Source organism: Ictidomys tridecemlineatus, chromosome 1, assembly GCF_052094955.1.
Source record: "Ictidomys tridecemlineatus isolate mIctTri1 chromosome 1, mIctTri1.hap1, whole genome shotgun sequence".
NCBI classification, from domain to species: Eukaryota; Metazoa; Chordata; class Mammalia; order Rodentia; family Sciuridae; genus Ictidomys; species Ictidomys tridecemlineatus.
This window is the reverse complement of record NC_135477.1, coordinates 32,335,664-32,359,283: the sequence shown is the minus strand read 5'-3', so window position 1 is coordinate 32,359,283 and position 23,620 is coordinate 32,335,664. Positions and strand designations below refer to the sequence as shown.

At 43.0% G+C, this 23,620-nt stretch overlaps 1 protein-coding gene and 1 long non-coding RNA gene across 3 annotated transcripts in view; one reads left to right on the top strand and one right to left on the bottom strand.

The window, feature by feature from the left end:
- Positions 1-23,620, top strand: part of Plce1 (phospholipase C epsilon 1) — a 284,305-nt gene that overhangs the window by 89,821 nt on the left and 170,864 nt on the right. The gene's annotated exons all lie outside the window — the stretch shown is intronic.
- LOC144375003 (uncharacterized) lies at positions 14,577-22,778 on the bottom strand. The gene is made up of 3 exons (XR_013434251.1): positions 22,538-22,778; positions 19,450-19,618; positions 14,577-16,069 (listed from the first exon to the last, which is right to left on the bottom strand). It is a non-coding gene; the product is annotated as an uncharacterized LOC144375003 (long non-coding RNA).

The window sequence follows — 23,620 nt, the reverse complement described above, 5'->3', positions numbered from 1 at the left end:
TTCTAGATTGCTGAGATGGATGGCCTCACATACAGTTACCTTCACCCTCATAGCTCTCCTGCTATGGATTGAAGCTAAAGAGTCCAGGACAGGTTACAAGAGTTCTCGACTCTAAGTTCCTCTGCCTTGCACTTGCTGTTTGGTCTTGAACCTGTTGCTGACTCTTTTGCAAAACGATAAGCCAATCATAAACCCTACCTATCTCCACTGGTTGCCCTGACTATGAAATAATATACTGCTTATATAGTCAGGCTGAAAAGATGCATAACCATTTAGTCGTCATGGGGTTGGGGTTGCTGGATTGGCAAGCTTGGGACCTATATTGAAGATGGCCCCTCACAATTAGGCATCCAGAGAGGAGAAAGTGAGTCAGTGAGTCTTTTACAGTATGAGTTTATTAATGAACTTATTCATTCATTCAACCAATATTTACCGTAATCAAACTTATTCTAAAATAATTAAGGAAGGTATGCAACGAACTGTTAATAAGATGGAGCTCAACCATAAGAATTCCCTAGAGGCCTATGTAAATGGACACAAGCATTACAAATGGGTTTTTAAATGAGCAGTTCCATGTAAAAGCATAAACATCACTGTCTGGAGTTTTGGAAAATTCAATTATTTGTTCAGAAAGGAGAACAGTCAGAGAAGAGGGAGCCACTTAGGAGGCTGTTGTGGAAATCCCAGTGTGTGGTGCTGAGGCTTTAGACAGTGGGAACAGTCAGAATGGAAAAGAAAGGTGTCTGTTCGATTCATATTCCAAAATGTCATTGGATGGCTGGGCTTGGGTTGAAAGAGGAGAGAGACAAGACAACGCTGAGGTCCCTAATCTGTAAGAGTGGACAGAGGAAGCGGCAGTGGTAGATCCAAGTGAGGAGGGAGTGAGCTTGTTTGGTGGAAGGTGAAAAGTCAGTCTGGAGCAGGCTAACTGGGCAGGGATGGCAGAAGGGTACAGGTGACCTGTCATCACACAGGTGCTCGACTCTCACCTGGACAAGTATGCCTAGAGTCTCAGGAAGAGGATGATTTTCATGTTATCAAAGAATCTGAACTCTATTGGAGAAAAAGCAGGTGCAGAACAAAACAATAAGATGGCTGGAGATTCACCATTCTTTTAAAAAATTTTTTAACAAAAACTTCTTATTGTGTAAATTTTCAAACAAACACAGAAATACAGAGAAACGTATGTGAAGCCCCACAGGCCCATTACCTGCGTCAGCATTCATCAGCATTGCCAATCTCTTTCATCAACCTCATAAGTACTTCATTTTATATTTTTAACAGATAAAGACCTCTTTAAAAACATAAGTACAGATTTATCGTACCTAAATTAGTAATAAATCCAAATTATTACTTAATAACAAGTCTGTATTCAAACTTTCCTGGTTGTCCTCCAAATGGCTTTTAATATTTGGTTTTTGGAACAGGGATCAAAGAAGTCTATATGACATTTGATTGATATGCCTCTTGAGTCTTTAACTTCCAGCAGCATCTCTCTTCTTACACAATATTTACTAAAAGAGGAGGCAGTGGCTATTGTCCTGCAGAGCTTAATTCTGCCCTTTTCAGAGTACCTTGATGTGCCATTTGAGATGTGCTTCTCAAATGCAGTAGGCATAACATCATTAGGTAACGCTGGAATAGATTTCTTGTGTTCCTCCAGCTGTGGGATTCTCAGCCATCACAATGGATCCTGCTTAGGGTGCTAAGGAGGGTGCCAGGCTGTGCAAAGGCAACCCGGATTTTCTTCATAGGCCATGTATTGAGGGCACCGCTTGTGTGATGCCAGGCCAAACCATTTGGGAAATGCAGGAAAAGAGGAAGCGCCTTTGTTTGGCTCTGAAGAACTTATCACTCAGTTGGAAGGAAGAAAGTTACGTGAATCCAACAGATTAACATAAGCAGCCCAGCGGCGTTGGGAAGTCAAGTAAAGCTACTCTTGGCTTCAGCCCCAGTCTTGACACTTAACAGCTGTGTGGTCCTGAACAAGTTGCTTCACATTTCTGAACTTAATCCTTCATCTTTAAAAAAAAGGAGAAAAAACTCTGCCTATTTCAAGATTTTATGAAAAGCAGGCAGCATATAGACATTAGACGTCAGGAGTGGACTGTGACCTGGCTAGAGCTGGCTTTTTCTTGATGATATTGTGTATCTGCAGTCCCTGAGCACTTTACTCTGTGCCAGTCCTGTGCCCAGCACTTCATGTCACCTCATTTTAAGCCTCTCCACAACCCCATTCTACAGATATCAAAACTAAGGCTTAAAGAAGCAGGTTGTGCACATTCACCTACATAGTGAATTAGGATTTGGACCCAGGCAGATCGATTCAGAGCTCAGAGCTCACACTTTAAACTGCTAGGATGTGTTAGTTTTCCCAAATAGGTTAGTGAGGTTCAGTATCCTTGTAAATTATTATCTGTCTTATGAAATTATCATCAAAATTAATCAAGACAAACTATATTCAGCAAATGCACAAAGGTATTTGATTTCGTGGTGGTTATAAAATAGTAAACGATTACACCAATGGCTGGAAAATTCTGTGAAACATTAAATTGTTCAGAACCAGCCATAAACATGAAAGGATTATGGAAATAGAGATGTTAATGTGGGTAAAAGTCATTTATGGTGAGGGAGGGGGCGGGTAAGATCCAGTGGGTCCTTAGCCATCACAGGAGGTAAAAGTCACTCCACTGGCAGATGAGGAGCACATTCTAGACCTCCTACTTATCCTGAGGTGCTTAAATGGTCAGGAGAAAAGTTACTAAGTTCCCCTGGCTCCTTTGTGAAGAGCACAGAGGAAATAATCAAAAGTTGCCCTGATTAAGAGCCAGGTGCTCTGAATGAGTCTCAGAACAACTTCTGTCCAGCTCTGTGGCCTCAGAAAATTATGGAATTTCTTTGCATTTCATTGTTTCTTCCCACACAAAATGAAGATCTTTAATTTAGGGATGCTTTAGGGATAGTATCAGATAAAATAAGTCCCAGGGCAGAATCAAGAGAAGTCAAAAACCCCATGTGGCCCTCCCTGTGTCTACTGGGGTGGCAGTCTTCCCTCCCGTCACCGCCCTGAAGGGCAAGAGAGGCAGGCCAGGCCACCAAAGCATCAGGATGATGATGCTTTAAAGGGCTCGCTCCTTTCTACACAAACAAGATCCTGGATGAGAAAAGGTAAGAGCCAAGAAGAGAAGGCTTGGATGTGTTCCTCTGGACCAAGAAATTGCTTTTGTTCCCCATATTTCCTTGAGCGAGAAATTTATTGCCAGTTTTTCAAAAACTTTAAAGGAAGGCCATTTAGTCTAAAAGTATGAAGTCTTTTGCCCTTGTGATTCTGACCACCTTTGGGACTGTAACCTTCTTCTGGAGCTCAGGTGTTCCACACCTGGGTCTCTGCAGGTGGGAGAGATGTCCAAGGTCACTAATACGTTGGTGTGAATTCTTTGTGTCTGCTCTTCCTCATTAGAGACAGTGATACACGCAGAAATGGACTGAGGCCAGGCAAGTGCGCGACTGCAGCTTGGGAGGGTGTGTGAGGTGCTGAGGGGACCCATGGAAAGTTCCCTGCCTGGAATTGGAGGCTCAGGTGAGCCTTCCTGGGGAAAGCACCTAGAGACTGAGCATGACTTAGCCTTAGTTACCAGGAAGATGAAACAGTGTTTGCAAAAGCCTGGAGCTAAGACAGGAGTGAGTCCCGATGAGTTCGGGACCTCTATAGAGAGCTAGTTCTGAAGCCCTGCCAGGCCCTCAGAACGCTCCAAAGAGAGAGACGGTCAGTGACCGTCCGCAGCCCTGGAGAAGCTGGCCCTGACTCAGAGAGGAGATGGGGTATGGCACAGGTGGGGGTGGAGGAGCACTTCCTAGAATTCTTTTACCTGCTAACCAACCTATGTGGGCAGCACACCCTTCTGGTCTCAGTTTTCTTATCAAGCAAGGACTTCTTGATAGCCTTTTTGTCCCTCAGTTCTATGGCTCTCTGAAATTATTTTTAAAGCTGAGGGGAAAAGAAAAAAAAAAACCCGAGTAACTACTGAAAACAGATTTCAGTCCTTATTAGGTTGCAGAATGGGAACAGAGACAGAACCTGGTATTGAGAAGGAATTCATAGAAACATTTGAGAAGAAGACATCTTTGATATTGAATAGATAAAAACGGTTTTACGGCAAAGCTAGTCAACGTTGGGTTTGAGTCACCAACAAGCAAGAAATGAATCACAGGAGAAACCCGAGTGAGGCCTTCTCAGAAGCAAATGGGCTTTTGAAAACCAGTGACCAGGGCCTCTGCTGGGGAGGGGTGAGTTACTTGGAAATAGAGTGGCACAGGTGATGGTGGTGGCAGACATGTGTCAGTGCCTGAGCTCTTTGGAGGTGCAGACAGAGGATGGGAGCATGGAAGGATGGTGCTCTCTGCTCTGAGTGAAGGTACTGGGGGGTTCCGGCTGAGGCTGGGAGGCCATCTGTGGAACCGAGGGAACATCAGCTGGCTGGTGGAGCTGGCATCTCTTAGGTGGTAGCAGGTGTGTGACAGGAGGTTATGTGAGGCACCTACCTAGCTGCCTGAGGACTTTGGAGGCTGAGAGTCAGAGGGACTTAGAAAACTGTGCGTGCGGCTGCAGACCAGTTGTTTGCTAAAGAAGTCAGGTTGTGACAAGAAATCCAAGAACGGAGGAGAGTGGGTCTTCTTTCCTGTGACTTTCTCACATGAGCCAGATGCACAGCATGAGGCAGGGTTACCTTGGCCACAATAGCAACAATAAGGATCTGCTAATGCCAAACACTGGGCCAGGTTCATATCGACGTGATTTCCAACTGTCTAGGGAGAATTATTTGTTTTATTCCCATTTTACATCATATTGCAATGAGCCAAAAAGGTTAAAACTAGTAAATTACAGACAGGAGAATTCATACCCAAGCTTACCTCATTCTCTTTCATAGGACACAATATGAATTTTTCTTCCCAAGCATTTGTGTCAATTTGCCATGCTTACAGTAATGCAAGATATAAACCACACTGAGTGTATTGCTTTTACTTTTATTTTTTTGGTTGCTTTTTTTTTGGGGGGGGTGGGGGTACCAGGCACTCAACCATTAAGCCACATCCTTAGCCCTTTTTTGTATTTTATTTAGAGACAGGGTCTCACTGAGTTGCTTAGTGCCTTGCTTTTTCTGAGGCTGGCTTTAAACTCTTTATCCTTCAGTCTCAGCCTCCCAAGCTGCTAGGATTATAGGCGTGCGACACTTTACATTTTAACTTTAATAATTACAAAAATGATATCTTCATGTCTCTTTAGTCTGTATTTCTTTGCTAACCAGAAAAAGGAAGCAACATGCTTGCTGATGACCACCTCTGTGAACTATCTTCTTGTTTTTTTCTATTGCTAGCCCTTTCATGTGACAAATGAAAATAATACAGTAGAACACAAGCTGTCCAAGGTCACACAGCTAGTAGTTAGTAGAAGGGCGGAGACCAGACCCTCCCTCATGGGTTCTCCTGCATCCTCATACCCTTGCCCAGGACTGCTCTCCCAGCTCCTCATCATGCCACCTCTTGTCACATTATGGGTGGGAGGCATGAGAAGTCCCGCTCGTCCCCATGACTGTCCAGGGGCAAGGAAGAACAGAACAGGCAGCTCTTTGACCAGAGCATTCCAACATGAAATCCTTCCTACAAAAAGCTTTGGAATCTCTTCTGATGAAAAATAGGTGTCTGCTCTGACATACTGGTTTGTTTTAAAATTTTCAAAAAAGCAAAGAAGGCAGCAGCTGGAGGAGGCAGCTGGCATGTTTTAAAAGAGTTCTCACTGGAGATTTTAAAAACTAATACAAAAACTGGATAATAAACTGCCCATCACAATCCAAAGATGAAAACACCTAAGATCCTGCTCAGGCCCTTAGGGACAAGAACAGCCATCACTGTGAAAACTGATGTTTAATGGGACGCTAATCATCAGGCATCGCACCAAGTTCTGGAGTATTCACATTTATTCCTCACAACCACCTTATAAGAGAGATACTGTTATTGTCATTATCTCCATTTTATAGATAGAAAAACTGAGGCTTAGAGAGGTGTTTTTTTGTGGTTTTTTTTTTTTTTTTTTTTATTGGGGCTGGGGATTGAACCCAGGGCCTTGTGCATGCAAGGCAAGCACTCTACCAACTGATCTATATCCTGGGCTTTGAGACTTAGAGAGTTTAAAGACACTTTTTTTTCAGGGTTATGGAGCTAACAGGTGGGAAAGCCGGGGTTTGGGCCTGGGGCCTGACTCCAGCGCTTGTTCCCTCAGCTGTCACGCAGCCAGGCACCCTGGAGATCATTCTGTAGCCAGGGGAGAGGCTGCGGCCCTTTGGCTGACCTGCAGGAGAGCAACAAATCATCCTAGCCACTTTGAACAATAGGTCTTCATCCAGGAAAGAGCACCAAAAGGCAGCTTGTGGAGATCCTTCTTCAAGATTAACAACATCGGTTTTCTGCTCCAGTAATTGATGCTCAAAAATTTTGCTGCAGGTACAGCTCTATAAGTGTTGGAGCCGAAATGACCCAAACTCAAGCATTTTGTCATCTCATGGGTTGTTAACGTATCACCCCTGCTGTGCATATGTGCCTTCATGTGCCTGCATATACGCACACATGCACACAATACACACTCACAATACAACTGACACACCAAAAAGCTAAGAATAAAATGGGTTCCAATAACTCAAGCAAATGGTTGAAAGTACAGATTCTGAGACGGGTGGGCACCGTGCCCGGATGTTCTAATTCCTTCTCTGCCAACAAACTCGTATCTCTTTTTGCAAGAGAAGAATCATTTTGATTTTAGCCATTCTTGAAGAAGGAGGTGTAAATTCCTCTTGACCCTTCCTATGTAAAAATGAAGAGCAGCTGATTCTCGTCTGGTCTAAATGTATGGTTTTCCGTGGTACTTTTATGAGCTGAGTAGAAAGTGTTGTTTAAGAGAATCAATGTGCAACCGCACTCAGCTGTCTTGTGTTGCCTCTAGCAACTAAGATCTATTTTACAAACACACATAGAGCGATTATCAGCAGGCTCTGTTGAAACAACATACAAAAGAGTAACATCCTCGTCGCAGCTCTATGAGAAGGAAACTGAGGCACAAAAGAGCTGACTAACCCAAAGTCAAGTAGCTGGAGAGTGGCAGAAAAGGGATCAAGATTCAGGGAGTCTGACTTCTGTGTTGCGTCTGTCTGCAGGACTCTTGGGTAGCTGCAATTTCTCCTGAAGGAGAGCTGGTTATGTTCATGCCGGGCTTTTCTCACAGAGAGTCAGCTTGAAGTTCACGTATTCTATGACCCTGTGGGGGAGAGGGGAGAACCTAACCACAGCAAGCAATGGGAAATGAGTCAGAGCCTGTTTACAGTGATGATTTATTTTGTGAGAATGATTTGTCGAATGAATGAACCAACAAAACGTGGTCTTTTGTGGCTTCTATTTTGCCACTTTGATATTCCATGATTTATTTCTTTTGATCTGCTAAGCCATCTAATTTAAATAGCCACAAATTCAGATGATATGGTTTATGGTTGACCTTCAGCCCTCTTCTTGTCCCCTGCCTCTGGGACAGTGGACTTCACTACATTTCACCTCGTGTGCATTTGACCTCTTATGCTAAAAATAAGGGCCCAATGGATATCCAGATTCCTTATAGGACAAATGGTGGTTTTACCAGTCGAGTATGGTTTATACTTCAGAACAGCTGCACGTATAGAAAGAAGTTATTTGAGTGACTATTTTCAGACCTTAACACAAGATGTAGCTTTAGAATTCAACATGCACTTTCTCAAAAAGGAAGCAAATGTAAACAGTCCTCTCATATATTATCCTGCACGTGGGAACCCTACGTTTTAATGGTCTCTCTTTTGGCACTGGAATATCATATGTTGGTCATGGAAAAGGAAGTCCCTTACTTGCACCTCTTTGTATGATATGAAAACTATGGCATGTGAGAGCCAGAGAGGGTCCTGGACATCATCAAAGTGACCCTCTCATTGTATCAGAGGCTTTGGAGAGAAGCCTGGCCAGTAGTGTTAAACTTGGGACTTGAAGCAGATCCCTGGCCCCAGGCTGACAGAAGTTGGGCAATGCTGGGATGAACGCTGAAAAGTTGGCGGTCAGAGGTTCTCTGGCCTGCCACAGCTTCCCACCTGTCCCTCCAGCCTCAGCACCACCCAATATTAGGAACCCTGGTCTGTGGTTTCAGGTCTTCCACATCAACAGGGGCTTCAGGCCTGCAAACCCTCTGAGAGCATCAGCCCTTGTACCATTCACACCACAGTGCACTGACTGCCGGCCTTGAGTACACACACAAAGCACCTGGAAGACACGCGCCCCTCAAGCCCACAAGGCCAGTCTTGATTACCTTCCAAAATACTGCCATTGTCTTGTTTCATTGGTATCTCAACCACCTAGAACAGTCTCTGGCACATGGGAGGCACTCAGTAAATATCTGTTGAATGAATGAAAGACTCCTTTTTTTCTGTGAATTAATTCTCACTTCTTATCCTGGTGTTCAAGTCCCTTTCCCATCTGGCACTAATCTTTTCCCATTCTCTCTACTCTTCCCCTTCTATCCTCTGGTAATTAAAAACAAACAAACAAACAAACAACAACCATCAAGTTGCTCTTTCTTTACCACCCCATGAGGTTTGTACTATCATCCTCACCATTTTATAGATGAGGACACTGAGTCACAGAGAGGTAGAGTTACCTCTGGAAGGTCACAGTTCAATGATGATGCAGAGCTAGGACTGAAACCTAAGTAGTGTGGCTTCACAGCCCATGTGCGTACCCACTGTGCCATGGCCAGTTCTTCAATCAATTTACTTTTAGTTAGAAATTTTTAAAAGGGCAGAAAATTAAAAAGTGACAATTGACCACCCCTACCAAAATAAAGAGATAATTAATGTGCATCATTCTAGATGGTTTCCTTATATTTGCAGGAATATTTATAGAATTTTAAAACAACATTATGCCTATTACCACTTGTCTTTTTGACTTACTGCATTTTTGAGATTTTTGAACATTAGTACGCTTATACTTATGGTTACCTCCTTCTTTTCATTGTTGCATAGATTTCCATTCTATGGACACACCATGTTTTTTTTTTTCCATTCATCGGACCCTATTGATAACATTTAGGGTATTCTTAAGACATCCCCCTTTGGAACAATGTTGGAATGAACATCTTGGTGTACCTCTGTGCAGTGTTAAATATTTCTATAGTTTAGATTCCTAAAAATGCAACTGCTGAGTCTTTGGATAGATATATACACTTAAAACTGAAGGATACTGCAAAACGGTCCTCTTGAAAAGCCGTCAGTTTATCTTCCCACAAATAATTTCCTGCAATTCTCACTGACCTTCCTTTCCTCTGCACTCAAAATTCAGGAAGTAAAACCCAGCTCCCTTCTTAGAGGTTCCTGTCCTCTCTGAGAACTTGTGTTCTCCACTTGTCCTGCCTTTCTGCAGAGTAAATTTATTCCTTTTTTCCCACATTGCTTGGCCATATCAGATCCCCGCTGCTCACTTATTCAGGATCATGTGTCCCCGTCCCCTGTCCTTCCCTGGGCTCATCCCTCCTCTCTCCTCTTCTCTCTCTCTCTCCTCCTTTCTCCCTTTCCCACATTCTTTAGTTATGCAAAACCATAATGGAGGTACAGCCCCAGATTTGTTTGCTAAGATGGTCTGTTTGTATAATTATATTAAAACAGATTCTACTGTCATGCATAACTAAAAAGAACCAATAATTTAAAAATTAGAAAGAGAAAGAGAGAGAGAGAGAGGCAGAGAGAGAGAACTTAGAGAAAAACAAACTGTATTTCTGGCTATGGCGATGCTTTACACTAGGCAGGTTGGGGTTGATGCCTGCACAATCTGCATTTGACTGTGTTGGCAAAGATGACCCCATCTCGTCCCCATCATTTGTGATGCAGCAGTGATGAAGAAAAGACAAAGGGTTAGGATAGAAGGCAAAACTAGAGACAGCCTTTGAAGTGATGAAGGAGAGGGGAAAGGGAGACAAGGGCAGAGTGTGTGCTGAACCCGGCCTCTGTGCCGCCCCCTTGCCGGTGTTTTACATACGTTATTGCATTTCATCGCCAGTGAGAACAGACTAAACAGATTAGGAATGTTCTGTCTGGAGAGAAGGAGGAGGACGTGGACAACGTTTCTAAAGTCATAAATACTTCTCTAAGATACTCCTTGAACTCGGGAGTGGATTCAAGAGAAAAGGAGCAAGTGGGACTTCCGATTGGTGGCCTCTGGAGCCAAAAGTGTGGCACAGATGGACAATTTAAATAGATTTTTAAGAAAAGATTTTAGAAAATTACATGGTAATGATTTGCCACTGAATCACTGAGGGAAGTTAGAATGCTTTGGGGTCCTTAGCCATTCATGTTGACCTCGATGGGCCCAACCATGCTTACAGCCCTTGGGCCCCATGTGGGTATATGGCAGGGGAGGGAGGGGACATTCTGAGCTCCCCACTCTTCTAACAAAATCTCTCTATTTCTTATCTATGGTAATTTCTGAGCTTTTACATCAGAGTTCCTTTGAAGAAAAATGTTATGTTATTCAAATATTTTAAAAGTCTATAAATCATTGCATTAGTTATTTGACCTGCTGTTGGAGATAAGCCTTGGGCTGACCCCACTGTGGTTTTACACGCAAACCATGGCTTCTCTTGCTTCCATGGTTCAGGCTTGTAGCCCATCCCTGAGTCTGGGCATGGGAAAGGGCAGGTGAGAGAGGGCAAGTGCAGTTACTTGCTTACCCCACTTTGCCCCAGGCAAGATCTGAGCTCACCTGCAGCATGGCATTGCAAGTGTTTTACCCACTATGTGCTTCCAAAGGAAGAGGGAGGGAGGCCTGTAGGCTCAGCTTTGGCTCTAGCTCAGGTTCATCCCTCCTCTGTGCAGTCACTGAACTGCTTATTTAAACTTTACTCTTAGCTGATCTTTCCCTTGGGCACTGAATCCGAAGACAGGGATCGAAGTCTCTGCTTAGCCATTGTGCAACTGCATGATTCCCTAACACTCTGAACCTATCTAAACCTCTGTCACTTCAGTGTCTGTAACACTTCTTACTTGCATTATCTCAACCAGGCTTCCTATAGCCCGATACAAGTGTTACAGACACACAGAAGAGACCTGGCTGAGATAATGCAAGTAAGATTTTGCAGAGTTCCTGCAGTGTGGTAAACTCGTAATAAATCGTGGTGTCAGTAGTTAGAGTCGCTGTTGATATTGGGTTGCACGCTCCTATCATTGCTGATCCCAGTCCCATCCCTGGGACTCAGAATGGACTTTTGACTTCTGCAGCAATGCCTGCTCCTTAGCCACTAATTCCCCACTTGGACATCTATCTGCCTATTCCTTTCCAGTTCCACAGCTCACCTGATCAGTGCTGTTTTCTGTCCTTGACCACGTCTGGGTTGACATCACAAAGGACAGTGTATAATACACAATGATACATAATATTAGCTCTCTTTGGTTGTTATTGCATTTAGAGAACTGTTTTATCTTTTAAGGACATGACTCGTATGTTTGTTTCATATTTGATAGTCTTCCTTTTCTGCAGTTGAAATGTAGAAATGTCAGTGAAGGGCTTTGCAGTGGTATACATGAGAAGAAGTCCAGACCCTCTGATTCCCAACTTCTTACCATTACAATCAAGATATATTATTTTGTATCAATAAACTTGCAGATGTCCCTGTGAATCTGGGAGCAAGAAGAGAGCAAGAGTTTAATCTCTATTCCTCGGTGGCCGTACCACAATTAGCTGCTAAAACGCAAGAAAATTATCTAGGTATTAATGAAAAATAATTTTTAAAAAATTTTTACCTATTCTTGCTTCTGGTTTTATCCCAACAAGCAATTGTTAAAAGGTTTATAAAATTTATTGTATTTCAAAAATCGAAATAAATGCCTAAGATAAAGAGAAAATACTAATAAATAAAATAAATAGCTAAGCTGTTTGAATGAAGAGAAAATGATTAGGCTTAAAAGAAAAGCATTTTAAATAAAATGGTTTTGCCTCTGTAACCAGAAAATCCTGCCATCTTAAAGACAAATTAGTTTTGTCTCTCTGTGCCAAAAATCACAAGACCTTTCATTCTTGTTCTCATGGTCCACCGCAGTGCTCTATTCAGAAAGTTCTGGGTTAGACGTTTTTTCCTTCTTAGCTCCTTTGATGTTTCTCAAATGGAGACACTTGGGATTGCGGGTTCCTAGTATGTTTTTAGACTAGAGCAAAGCCGGGGTCTGGGAGAATGTTTCACATGAACTTTGATGTTAGAAAGAATCCTTGGCAAATCATATTTGTCTTTCAAAATGATGTCAGGAGTAAACACCTTTTCTAAGGCTCATGAAGGAAATAGCCACACATGCAGAAACACTTTTAGGCACAAATATGTATATCATAGCGAAAACCTGGAAACAAATTTACACCAGTAAGAGAATGGCTCATTACAAGCTGGTTTTGAGAAGAACCTCCAAAGCAATTAAAATGAAATCTGAAGAGTTTAAAAATATGGTGAAGCCAGGCGCAATGGCGCACTCCTGTAATCCCAGCAATTTAGGAGGCTTAGGCAAGAGCATCCTGAATTCAAAGCCAGCCTCAGCAACTTAGCGAGACCTTAAGCAACTTAGTAAGACCCTGTCTCAAAATAAAAAATAAAAAGGGCTGCAGACGTGACTCAGTGATTAAGTTCCCCCGGGGTTCAATACCCAATAATAACAATGATGAAGTGGTAAAAAGTCTGGTTAGCATGTCATGTAGAAAAAGCAGAGTATACATTATATGTGATACCATCACAAAGGCATAAAAGTACACAGTGATGGGGATATAGTATGTGATCTTTTGCTTTTCTTTATTTTCTATTTTTTCTGCAGTGAGCATGGATTTTTATAACTGGAGAGGGGAAAGGGTTTTTTGTTTGCTTTTCCAGAAAGCAGAAGTGTCATCCTTGTGACAATCCCAAGTGTCATCCTTGTCTATTGGCAATTTTCGGTTTGATTTGGTTTGTAGTGCTGCAAAAGAGTCTTGAGATTTCTCTAGAACTGTGTTTCTTCACCTCAGGTAGTTGTAGGAACAGTCCAGGGCACTGTAGGATGTTTCAGCAGGATCATTATCCTCTATACATGAGATGACAGTCACTTATCCTCAATTTTGACAACCAAAAATGTCTCTCCCTATATTACAAACTGTCCTTGGGAGGCAAAGTCATCCATTAAGAGCTCTGTTCTAGAACCATGTGTTGATACTTTCCTAAAGGCCACTCCCCTGGAGACCTGTAATAGATAGCAGTAGCCAGGCGCAGTGGTGCACATCTGTAATCCCAGCAGCTTGGGAGGCTGAGGCAGGAGGATCATGAGTTTAAAGCCAGCCTCAGCAAAAGCAGGGTGCTAAGCAACTCAATGAGACCCTGTCTCTAAATAAAATATAAAATAGGGCTGGGGATGTGGCTCAGGGGCCAAGGCCTCCTGAGTTCAATCCCCAGTTACCTCTCCCCACCCGCGCCCAAAAGAGATAGCAGTAGCTGCTCCATATGTAGAGATCTAGGAATTCATTCACGAAATACTTGTTAACCAGGAGATGTTTGGTGGCAGAAAGGTGTGGCAATAGGTCACCCTAACCCTTCCAGCTACAGGCCAGGATTCCACAGGGGGAATTCAAACCCTGGCAGGCAGAGGCAGAGTGAAGGGGAAGGGGGATCTGGCCAGCCACAAGGCTCGTGAAGACTGAGACATCAGCAATTTTGGTGACAGGAGAAAGAGACAAGCAGAATTCCCAATCTGAGATGAGAATAAAAGCAAAAATACAGTTGACTAGACATTGTGGAGCCTGCACCAGAGAACTAAAGCTCCCTAAATTCCTCCTGACAGGGGACGCGATTGTCCTGAGAGCCTGGGGCAGCACTCAGTGTGCTGGGCAAGAAGCAGGGGCCCTGGTGAAGAGGAGGAAGGGTGGGCAGCTGGAGTGCCCCTGCCAGGCTGGGAGGGGGGGGCTTGGGTCAAGACTGAGACATTTATACTTGGTTCTGGAACAGAGGAAAGAAACAATCAATTTTCCTATAGGAAAGATCTCTAGAAGTGAATAATAATAATAATAATAAAAAGGTGTACTTTTAAAATTTCAAAGCGTAACACTTAGTTGCCTTTCAATGCCAGTATAATGATCAATGATTAAAATGTAATTTTGCCATTTTATAGTTTTTGAGTAATTTATTTATTATCTTAAACATTTATGGAGGTTTATGGCTGTGGCAGTTTTGCTTTCCTGACCTGTTGTTGATCATATCTCTGATTTATATGAGGCCTAGTCAGGAACACAATCTCTAATCATAAAATTCTTCCTATGGGAAAAATATATCTCGCTTTATGACAGTGTACTTTACGACATGTTTTCCAGAAATAACGTGTGGCACAAAGTAGAGGTCGTCATTGTAATTGGTGTTTGTTTCTTCTGTGCATTTTTATGCACTTGTGCCCCTTAGAACCTAATTTATTTTATATTCTCTGCTGGAGATACATATTCAATATTTACTAAAGCTTGAGATGTTCTTTTTTTAAAAAAAAATTTTATACCCTTATTTTTTTTATATATTTTTTTAATATTTATTTATTTATTTTTAAGTTTTCAGTGGATACAACATCTTTGTTTGTACGTGGTGCTGAGGATCGAACCCGGGCCGCAAGCATGCCAGGCGAGCGCGCTACCGCTTGAGCCACATCCCCAGCCCCATACCCTTATTTTTTAAATTTATTTTTATATGATACTGAGGATCGAACCGAGTGCTTCACAAGTGCGAGGCAAGTGTTCTACCACTGAGCCACAACCCCAGCCCTTGAAGTGTTCTTTTTTTAAAAAAAAAATATGTGAGGCATAAGAAAAACGAATGAGGAATTAGTAAGATAGTGATTCAAATTGAACTGTGTGTCTATATATGTGTGTATGTGTATATATGTACATATTTATTTCAATTTGGTTGAATGATATGAAATTCCCATATTTATAGGTCAAACCAGTGAAATATCAGCAAGTTCACATGGTTCAGTCTAATAAAGAAAATTTTTGTGAAATGAATATTCTACTTTTTATTGCTTTCTTAAAAATTCAGAGATTTGTTTCCCTGAAGTCGGAGTTGAAAACTTTGGCTGCATATCATGCTGGGCATGGCTGGAATTCAACAAATTATTATTGCTTAGAATTCTTGTTTCCATTGGAACAAGAGTTCTCAACCCTGGCTGCTCATAAAATCACTTGGGGGAACTTTTAAAAAGATGCTAATCCCTGGGCTCTATCCTGGACGGACAGGTCAGCATTTGGGGGGATGTTGGGGGTGGTATGTGTGAGGCCAGGGCTTGGGCTTCAGTGTTTTTTGCTCCTCAGGTGACACTGAAGTGCAGCCAGGTTTGAGAACCATTGCGTGAGCATTTATTTCCCTTTGAGGAGTCTCCACAAAGTTTCTCTCTGCCTTGGACAAAGAAAAGCGCATCACCTTGGCTCCTGACCTATGTTTTTTTATCTTGCTTTGCACTAACAAAGTTCTAAGATGAAATGAAAAACTTTAACCTGATTGAACTCCTTTTTAGATATTCATTCAATGGAACATTTATTGGGTACCTACTATGTGTCTGGTCCTGTGGTTGGATATTTTGGGGAAATCATGACAAGTCTAAGAAAAACAGTTTGGGTCTTTTACAAAGACCTGGAGTAGGCAAATTTTAAAATGCCTGGAGTAGGCAAATCTATGGAGTCAGAAAGTAGATTAGTAGTTTCTTAGGTCTGGGAGGTTGGAGAAAATGGGAAGGAACTACTAATGGATATGGGGCTTCTTTAGGGGTTGTTATCATCATCATCATCATCATCATCATCATCATTTGTGATAGTGGGGATGGAACCTAGGGTGCCTTGCCGCTGAGCTATATCTCCAGCCCTTTTTATTTTTTATTTTGACACAAGGTCTTGCTAAGTTGCTGAGGCAGTTCTCAAACTTGTGATCCTCTTCTCACAGCCTCCTGAGCGGCTGGGATTACAGATGTGCGTCACACCACACCTGGAAAAGGAACAGTTATTTTCAATTTTTTTTTTTAAGCAGGGCTGGGGATTGAACCCAGGTCCTCAAACAAGCTAGACAAGCACTCTATCACTGAGCCACATCCCCAGCCCTTCTTTGGGGTAATTGATATGGTTTAAAGTTGGTTGTAGTGAGACTGAACAACTCTTTGAATACATTAAAGATCATTGACTTGTGCACTTCAAGAGGGTGAAGTTTTGGAATGTGAATTGTAAAGTTGCTATTAAAAAAAAAAGTCAACAGTGTCCTCCATTGAACACTTGAGTAAGTGAATTAGGATCAGCATAGAAGCAGCTCAGTGCAGTACATCCATCCCTTCCAAAATTGATAGAGCTTTAAAAATAAGGACAATCACTGAGAGCAAAATAAGGTCAATATTGCTTGAAGACATGCAGTCGTCACCTGCAATAGCACCTGAATGTTGAGCCGGTAGATAGGGCACAGATGTCCCAGGATATCTCCCAGTTAAGAAAAAGACAAGAACTCATAGAACTCACCGTGCCGCAGGTGCTTTCCATGGGATGGATTAATTCATTTAGTCATCACACAGTGCTCCCCATCCTACCACACTGAGACCCAGGTACCCAAAAGGGAACTGCCCCAAGGTCACACAACTAGTTAAGTGGTGGTGTTAAGACCACCTCAGTGGGTGGGAAGGATTCTGATAGAAGTGTGGAGATGGGGACGGGCAAGGGACAGGGCAGGGAAGCTTGGGTGTGGGAAGGGGACGGATGGTAAGCAACAGTGGGTAAGGGAGGACGTGGCTGGGAGGATAGACAGCAGGAAGCTACTGAGCTCTCCTGACCATGCTAAGGAATCAGAATGTATCAGTGAAGATGGTTGGATCAGAACAAGACCATTTTTTCTAAATGCCCAGATATATGCCAGTCTGAATGGGGATGGACCTCGGTCTGTTCCTGTGTCTCAACTTGTATGGGAGTGATCACACCTCAGGACCTGCCATCCCACTTGACCCCATGACATCCCGCTGGGAAGCAGCCACCAAAAGAGAAATCACAGCAACCTGGGCAAACTGAAGAGCTTCCTCAGGTTCTGCCCTTGGACCTCCCAATTCCCTGCAGCAATAGCCAAGTCCCAGCCCCAGGGAGTGTCCCAAGTCCCCAGTGCTTGAAGCGTTCGGCATCAAACCCTTGGACTAAAAGGCAAATCCCGCAAGGGGAGGAAAAGCCTGTTCTCACCTCCTCACTCTCCCCAAAGTAGGAACAAATTTGGTTTCCTGACTTCCCCTTCCTTCTCCGTGGGACAGATAAGGACAGACAGCAAAGTACAGGGACAGAGGAAAGGGGGACAATAGAGCCTGTGTCCATCTAGCATCTCAGGCTGACAATCTGATTTATAATCCAAGCTCTGCCCATCGGAGGCAGCAGCTTTTCATCCCCACAAACACATCCCTCCATTTTCCCTTCTAAGCACGGTCCGTCTCCGGGCTTGGTCATTTATGATTTTTCTACAATCTCTTCCTGTCCCGACTTCCTTGTCATGCTTGGATTTTTATACTAAGTCTCATAGCACTTCACTTTGGGGTAACTTTGCTTAGCATTATAAACTTTACGTCACCCCCAAATAACCAAGTGTTCACAGTATAGATGTTTCCTTATTTCTTTGTCCTCTGGACTTCACAATGTGTCAGTCCTGTTATACTTTGTCTCTCTCTCCCCCCTTTTCCCTTAAATGATCAATTATAGGCACCCAGCAGCCATTCCCCCCAGTGAAGCCAGCCTGTTCCCATGACCATGGCCTCCCCTGAACTGCAGGGACCCCAGTGACCTGCACTGCTCTCTTCTCACTTGTTATCTCCTGTCTTGTCCTATTAGGTAAACTTCCTTCTTACCCACCTAGCCTGCCTGGCCTCCTCTGGTTAAGTGAGAGACATTGGATAAAGTGGGGATGAATCATTGGTGAATCACTGAGCACTTCCTAGGCACGGAGGAAAGGTGATAATTGTTCTGATGTCCAAAACCAGGGTGAGCAGCAGGCATCCAGAACATGGTCATCTCAGACTCGCTGACCTCAATCCTTGTTCTATCTCTACCTCCCTTTTCCCTTCCTTGCTTCAAAAGATTAATCTCTGTGTGCTTCTCTCCTCCCCCACCACATACCCATACCAACTTCTTAATCTAGAACTCATTGTTCTCCTTATCTGCCATACCCATAGCACTTGGCTTTTCTTATTTTTTATCTTGTGTCTGAAAATAATAGTAATTATGACTGTCTAACTCGTGTGTGTGTGTGTGTGTGTGTGAGATCAATTAATTTAAAAGTGGGAAAAGGAACCCTGGCGTTGATTGGAAAAGGTTGCCAAGTCTGCCTCTGGAATTCTTAGGAAACACAGAAGAGCTTGCAGTGAAATCTGTTGGGTGAACTGATGGAACCCCAAGTTCAGCCAGCCAGGGATAGCCATGCCTTCTTCCTAACACAGAATACGTTCCACCTTCTAAAAAAAATGGCATTTGCTTCTTCATGCCTACAAGACATAGAACTGAAAGCAATTTGGAGGGAGGAAATCAAAAGGAAAGAGAAAGCTCCTGTCCTCATCCCTGCGCCCCTGATGTCCCAGAGCCCATTTTCCAGCTGCTCCCTCTCCATTTCCATTTCCTCTGCTTCCTATTTTGGAGCACATTGTCAACATCATTGTCATTCCAGGGACAGCAAAAGATATGTTTGTCTCTGTATGTAGGTTTTCTCCTTTGATCACAACAAATAAAACTCCCTTCCTCTTTCCTCCATGCTCATGAAGTGAATGGCTGAGCAAAATTTGGGTTTTTGTAGATAGGACAAATTTTGAGAGAAAAGTATGGGGACAAGCTTCCCAGTTTAAAAAAAAAAAAAGTGATCTGACTTTTGGATAGAACCTCTAGTTGAACAGCATTTGTTCCAAACAAAGCACCAACTGATATCCAGATCAGCTGCAGAAATGATCGAGATTTAAACAGAGATGTGGCCCATCCAAAGGCCCCTTCTTCCAGCTCAGCACCATATTCGTGTGTCTTCTTTGGCTTCTACATGCTCTGCTGGGAATCAGATTCAGTGACTTTCCCCTCCCTCTAGCCCACAGGCCTGGAGACTTATACCACATACCAGCTTCCCTGACACTATTCCCTACCTGTGACATAACAGGTAATGTCCAATAATTGCAGATGCCATGGGTCAGCTAAAATCAATTCAAGGAATATTTCATGAGTTCCAACTATCTGCAATATAGGCCACCATCAACCATACAAATCTTTACTAAAGTTGACTATACACAACTTCCTTATATGAGTGGTCTAAGAGAAAAATCAAGAAAAGGGAATGTGTTCTACTTGAGTTAGAGAGCTCCAAGAAGTCATGTAACTTACCATGAATCACCAGGTCATGGAGGATCCAAAGGAGAGAACGTCCCGAGAGCACCCACAAGCAATTGATCCCAGTGGGTTGGTCATGGCTGCAGCTGGTATATCCACTGTTGTGGTTGACACTGCTTTTAATTATGTATAGTGGCATCTGCATAGTGTCCTTTATGAGCTCCTACAAAACATTGACCATAAGCAGTTATTTAGGGCTCCCTCAATGTGAAGGACAACCATATTTTATTTTTCTCACTATCATCTTTATTTTTCCCCACATTTTTTTTGTTGGTGTATTATAGGGATAACAGTATTTTAAATACTTGCAAGAAACCCAGAGAATCTGGAGACAGGGAAAGCTCTTAAGTCTACTTTTTACACAATAGAGCTTCATACCATTATTCTATATATAATCTTTTCACCAAAACACTGTCGCCTGATTCTTTCAACAAAAGACCTCTTTGTTTTGATAGCCAAGAAAAACCTTAAGCTCAGTAGAGACAACAGAAGAGGCTTTTAAAATTATAAAATGTAAGGGCTAAAATGCCATGTTGGGATGTAAATATTTTTTAATTAACTTTTTAAAACTTAACTTTTTAAATTTAAGTTTTTAATTAAATTTTTTTAACGTTTTAAACCCTTGGCTAACTTTAGGGGTTATTTTACATTTTGATTTCTTTTTGTGAGATCTCCGTGGAGTTCTTTGGAATCAGAATACAACTCAGGGCACCATATCTTTCTTATTTTTCTTACCTGACTGTAATAGGGTAGGTAGGCACAGGTGAGATGGAAGGTGATCATTACTTATACCCATGAGTCTTCTGAAGGTCAAGTATGTTTTCTTCCAACTTCAGTCTAGGAGTATGATCCTAGCTGTGAACACTGACACTCACATATGCATAACTGAGAGCCTCTGTGGATAGAAATACATGGTACAGGGAGAGACTGACCCTGGCTCCTCCTCATGAACTTGAGTATAAATTCAAATGCCGTGGCTTGTTTATGTTCTCGTAGTTCTCCAGTATTGCAGAACATTATTGAAGGCTTATCTTTCCACTGTTATCTTCCAAGGTAGAGAGGAAGGTCATGCTTCCTTTAAGTTGTTGCATTGCTTTCTGGATCTATACCTCCAAAGACTGGAAAACTTCCTAGTTCTTGCTCACCCTGGGGCATGCCTCTGAAAGTTTATACATTGTGAGTGCAAACAAGGAGGTGGTTTCTCACATAGTTCAGGCTGGTAGGGAATGTGCACTCTGTCCCTTCTCATTGATTTTTTTTTATTAACAAGGAAACTACCACATCATCACAAATGTTAGAAGTGATTAGCTCCATCAGTGCCTTACCAGGGAAAGGGCTTTGTCTGAGTTGTGTCTTTAGTACCTACATGACACTTCTGGATGGCAATGAATGTCCTCAGACACAGAAGATATAACCCCCAGCTGCACTGATGTGACAGTTGCAAATGGTTCTGGGCTAGGATCACATCCGCTGTAAGGGTTCAGAAGGGCCCTGTTTATCCCCCCAGACTCAATGTTCAGTGTCTTAGCTTCAGCGGTGAGGAGCTATTTGCACACACTGTTCCTTCTGTTTAGGACATTCGCCCCTCCTATGCTCCTTCAGCTTGGCCCGGCCAATTCTTACCACCCACAGGTCGTGTCTTAGGCGTTCCCTCCTAGGAAAAGCCTTCCATGGCCTTCTAAGACCCTTCTCTGTGTTTCTGACACTCTGAGCTCGCACCACCGCAAAACTGCGAGAATCTGATTTAATTGCCCATGATCTTGCCTGTCTTCCCTGATACTTGGTAACTTTCTGGAGAACAAAAGTCTGTTTTACTCATCTTTTCGTCTCCAGCTTCTAGCAAGCTATTTGGCACAAAGTAAACATTCGGTAAATAGTTTTTGAATGAATGAATGGAATCTAAAAAAAGGAAGACATTCTTAGGCATAGATTTCTTCTCCTTCAGAAATTCACTTACAGCCAGAGACTGTGTCTGTATTGGATGCCAGCGCAAGCTTCTCAGAGGATTCCCTGGGGCGGGCACGCTGGCCAGGGCCTGGTTGTTACTTGGGACCTCCAAGAGTCTGTGCCTCTCTGGGTGTAGGGCCCCCAGGATTTCCCCCACCGAGCTGGGCTATACTTCTATTCTGTGTTGTTCCTCAATTCCTTCATCTTGTCCAGGCTTCTGCTGCCTTTTCTGATTCAGGTCCAACAGTTCCTCTCCAGGCTCCGGGTCTTCCTGACTATCAACCTTGGTGACAACCCTAGCTCCAGCAAAGCTGGTAGATGCTATTCACCCATCACTACCTATTCCATTTGCTCTTCCTAAAGTGCATTGTCTGGTACTACCCTTAGATGACACTTGAACTCTGTACTGCTTATCCTAAATGGCTCTCAGTTCTTGTCAATAGACTTGAGGCTCTAAGTGGGTGCCATTTTTTTTCCTGCAGTAGCACAATTAATCTGGACCAGAATCCCACTTAGTTTGAGTCCCATTTCTGAGGGTGGGTTTAATGTTGGCTCAACTACAGAGTTTCTGTTCCTTGGAGGTTTTGGTGATGGTTCACTTAACTTCCATTAGAGGAGAGACCTTCAAAAATTAAATTAATGCAGTTTTCCAGTGAAAGAGTTACAGAACACTCAATATGGTAAGCCATCACCCACTAATAATTAGATAAGGGTCTCTGGTTTCAGGCCCTACTTAGCAACACTCCTCTTTCATTCCCACTTTCTTCCTTTACCCCTGGAATGGAAGCTCATGGTATTAACAGCAAAGGGGAGAGAGGAGGATTGAAGGATGGAGGGAAGAGATGAGCAATGGGAATAAAGGGAAGAGAAGGAGGAATGGTGAGGAAGGTAGAAGGATCAAGACAGAATTAAAAAACAGGATGAGATTCAAAAGAGAGCACAACGGATTGTCTGCAAGTAGGGAGGGTCAAGAAATTTTGAAGTGAAGAAACCATGAGGACCAAGAGGAATCTGGAGAAAACCGCCTGGAGCAACCAGCAGAGACAGAGCGGGCAGAGAAATGAGCGAGGACGAGAGGGAGGATCTGAACTTTAACGCTCATATTAGCCAAGAAGATGAATGAACTCCCACTTACTGAATGCCTCCTGCGTGCCAAGTGCTGTGCATTGGTAGAGAGTGTGCCCACAGACTCACAATCGAATCCCAGAATTTTCTGTTTGACTCTATAACCGAAAATATCCAGACATCTCCATGTGAGTTCACTGGGAGAAGGCTGATCGCCACACTCCTAACCCTTGCCCCAGCCCAGGAGAGCAGAGCCTGGCCGGCTGCAGAGGCCAGTCCTGGCAGCTCAACAAAGGGGACCTCAGTGGATAAACAGAAGCACACTTATCTCTGAGTACAGGAGTTTTCACCACCTCTGGAATGTTAGTGAATAACCAGGAGGGGGCAGAGGGTGGCTTTTAGGGTTGGTAGGTCATCTCAGGTCCTGAAAGCCAGCCTGCAGGACCTTGGATCTCTAAAGATTCCAGGCATCAATGCTGTTATCACCAGTGGATACAGAGGGTTGGTGAAACTGAAGACAAAAGACTTGCGGCTATCTTCTCTCCTTGAGTCCTTATCCAGTGATAATATCTCTGCTGTCCATCTCTGGTTGTCAGAGCAGTAGGAGATCAGCTTCAGCCTCGGGCTATCTTCAAGCAGACAAGAGGTTAAAAGTCCATGAAGGACCAACATAGCATGATAGTGGCATAAAGCCAACACATACAATGGAACAGGATAAAAACCCTAGATACCAATCCATTCATCTCAGCCAACTGATACTCTACAAAACTGCCAAAGACATATATTGAAGAAGCACAGTCTCTTCAATAAATGATGCTAATTAGACAGGATGCAGAAGAACGGAATTGCATTCCTCACCCTACCATGTACAGAAACCAACTCGACATGGATCGAAGACCATCCTGACGTAAATGTGAGGCCTGAAACTATGAAACTATACTACAAAAAGTAGGAGAAACACTTTGAAACATCAGGTATAGGCAGTGATCTTTTGGATAAGAAAGCACAAGTAACAAAAGCAAAAGTAGACAAATGGGATTACAGAAGCATCTGTATAGCAAATGAAACAATTAACAGAGGGATGAGACAACCTGCAGGCTGGAGAAAAAACTGACAAAGGATTTCTGACCAGAATAAAATGAACTTGAGAAAC